This window comes from Danio rerio, chromosome 21, assembly GCF_052040795.2.
Source record: "Danio rerio strain M-AB ecotype USA chromosome 21, GRCz13ab, whole genome shotgun sequence".
NCBI classification, from domain to species: Eukaryota; Metazoa; Chordata; class Actinopteri; order Cypriniformes; family Danionidae; genus Danio; species Danio rerio.
The window spans coordinates 33,730,236-33,733,809 of record NC_141041.1 but is presented as its reverse complement, the minus strand read 5'-3'; the positions used below and the strand labels follow the sequence as shown (position 1 = coordinate 33,733,809).

The 3,574-nt window shown below is 33.7% G+C and overlaps 1 protein-coding gene across 1 annotated transcript in view; it reads left to right on the top strand.

The window, feature by feature from the left end:
- timd4 (T cell immunoglobulin and mucin domain containing 4) overlaps positions 1–3,574 on the top strand; it is a 1,098,921-nt gene that overhangs the window by 399,119 nt on the left and 696,228 nt on the right. The window lies entirely within an intron of this gene.

Below are 3,574 nucleotides of genomic sequence, written 5' to 3'. Positions count from 1 at the left end.
CAAATGCCTGTGTTTGGTTTATGTGTGAATCGTGCATCTTGAATAGACATCGGATTTGCATGGCTCTGGGCGAGTTGTTTCATATGAATGTCTGGACTCATTGCACATGAAAAGGTCTTCAGTGTTGGGGAAAGAAGGGGGGGGCGGGGGTCGTGTTCATTTGACTCCACCCCAAATACCACTGCCCTCCCCCTTTCTCCCCGCATGTAACATGCTGGACTAAAGACAAAGGGTGAGATTCCTGCCCCACATGGTGGTTCTTCCTGTCACTAAACACCACTAAACAAATAAAGCGCATCCAACTGAGCACCACTGATCGTTTTGGAGATAAAAGCTCTCGGCTCAAAGAGAAGTCGACAATGGCTACAGTGAAGCTGGAGTAATGGATGAAGTGTGATTTTTCTCTTAGTGTTTGAAGGAAAAGGATAGTGCAGAAGACAAAGAAACTTGACAATTGGAAAGGACAGATCTCCTAAAGCTGTACTTGTTATGGTTTTTAAAGCGGTTGTTCACCCAAAAATGAAAATTGTGATCATTTACTGACCCTTCAAAACCATTTTAGTTTTTCTTCTGTTAAAGACAAAAGATGTTTTAAAAAATTGTTGCCACAATGACTGTCAGAGTCAAAGGATCCCAGCAACTTTCTTTAGAATATCATCTTTTGTGTTCAACAGAAGAAAGAAAATCATGAAAATCATGCTTGAACTATCCTTTTCATTAACCAAGTTGGTAGTTATACAAATATTAAAATACTACAGATGGCATTGTGATTGTGGATAATATGTTAGACCTTAATGCTGAAGTATTGACCTTATTCTTTCACATGCGAGTTGGGCTCAGCCATTGGAACTTTATTGGCTTGAGACTTCCTGTCTCATTCACTCCCATTGATTTTTAGCCATAAAACAGGTTTTTATACCACTAGTTTTAAACTTGTTTTTTCTTATTATATTATTTGTATTTTCATAGTCAATTTTTTGTAGAGAGAGTAGTTTAACCATTTACTGCCATTTATTATGCTTAGTATTTTCCCGCATGTATGGGAAAATGAGTCAGATGTTCTAAAACAATCACAGAACAGAGCACACCTCTGCATTCCAGAGTAAGGTGAATAGAGTACTACAAACATAGCCATCAGGCCAAATGGGTAAGTTCACCCAAAACTTTACCTTTTCTCACACTCAAATGGGTTTAAACTAAATGAGTGTCTTTCTTAAAACTCTCATACTTTTTACCTAAAGTATGACGGAAAACAGCAGCCATTAAAATCCATCGTAGGAATAAATATACTATGGAAGTCAATGTTTTTTTTTTTTCTAACATCCTTTAGATTAACTTCCTGTGTTCCAAAAGAAAATAAAACTATCAGGTTTGAAATAAGTGGAGGATGAGTGAAAGATGACAGCATTTTCATTTTTGAAAAACTGTCCCTTTTAAGACCATTTTAAAGGGCACCTATTTTACACCTTTTACAAGATGTTAGATAAGCCTTTGGTGTCTCCAGAATTTGTCTGTAAAGTTTCAGCTCAAAATAATCTTCTGATGATTTATTATAGCCTTCAGAATCTGCCCATATTGGTGTCTGAATATGTTGTAGCTCCTTTGTAGCCTGTGACTTTAATGCAAATGAGCTGCTTTATCCCCGCTCACTGCTACATTGTGCACTCATGCGTTACGTCAGATAAACAGCAGTCAGGGATAGAGACAGACTCTGGTGAAGCTGAAATACAGCTTATTAGTCAAAAATGGCAAGTAAGTTTATTTTATATATTTATGGAGTTTATTCAAGCCTTTCTGAAATGATGAGTCTCACACAAATACCATTTGCAGTACACAGACCCATATCTGTCTGTCTGTATGTATGTATGCATGTATGTATGTCTGCCTGTCTGTATGTCTGTCTTTATCAATATATATATATATATATATATATATATATATATATATATATATATATATATATATATATATATATATATATATATATATATATATATATATATATATTACTGACACCATATGGCTGTGGTGATTATAGCAGTTAAGAATTACATAGTGATTTTACTCTATTACAAACATGCTGATTTAAAAACTTTTTAAACTTATAAAAATCTCAGAGTTGTAACAAATATTTTAATCCAAATTTATTAGCCAAAAAACTGTTCTGTGAATGTGTTTACATATAGAAACCTGGTGCCTGTCAATCAATTCAGTGGGTGTGGAAAACCATACTCTTGTCACGTTGCGGTCAGCCTCAAAATCACTAAGATTTGGGTCCTATTTTAAAAGGAAGAAAAATAAAAAAAGAGACTTTTCTGTGTTTACATCACTGCAATTTAACTGTCGACACACTATACCTGCACACAGTTCTGTCCAAATGGATTACAAAAGTAGATTTTCATCATAGGTGCCCTTTAAAGAACCCATGACACCAAAATGAAAAGATTTATATGGATATATAGGTTTATCTAAACTATAGTATGATCCCAAACTATATCCAAATTTGCATTTAGAAATAAATATAAACATTCAACAATTTTGATAATATCACTCTGCACTTCAACTTCTCATCAGATTTTAAATATTCTCTTAAATCTGAAGCATCACACCCTTCATAGTTTTTGCACAGTTAATGTTTTCTATATGGTGAATGGTACATGATGTGCTATGTGGGGGTTAATGTTTATAGAGTGTACATATGCTTTCACTGGGGTTAACGGAGTTTGTTTTGTCATGTGAAACATGGAAATAGTCTGCTTCAGGTTAAGACACAACAGACTGTGTTTTTTCAAGGAACTTGAAGGAACCTTCAGTACTAGTTTAATGGTGATTAGCTTTACTTGTTCACAATTAAAATGGGTCCATGTGAACCAGAAGTTGCTGAGGCATTTATTTCAGTATGTTGATGTACCTCTAACTGAAATGAAATATTGATGCAGGGCTTTCTTTTTGCGCATCATTTTCTACTTGTAAACTAATGGTAAGCAAAAGTTAACAATATTATGGCTAAAGCCGCCAGACATCAACAGAGAAGCACCAACACTTCAAACGTATGAGCAAATGGTTAGACTTGCACAGATTTACTCACCTAAAGAATAACAGTGTGCGCTTTAATTTAAACAAAATTAGATTTCACATGTATTATAAAAGGGATAGTTCACCTCCTAAAAAATACAATTTCCTCATTTACTCAGACTCAAAAGGTTCCAGACTTTTAGGTTTTATTCATTGTTGGACACAAAACAAGATGTTCTGAAAAATTTTGGAAGAAAAGCAGCTATTTAACTCTATAGTATCACCAAAAATAGAAGTCAATGGTTGTTTTTTTATCAACGTACTTCAGTTTATCTTTATGTAAAAAGTGTACATTGGGATTTAAAAGGAAATACTTTAGTTCTGTAGACTGTAAAACATTGTTTGCCTTAAATTAGGCTGAATCAAATTAACCTTTTCAGTCCATTGAACTTATATTCAATGGACTCAATATTTAATCTAATATATTATATTTGATTTATATAATATATTATATTAAACTGACTTAAAGGGCACTTATGATGAAAATCATCTTTTGTAA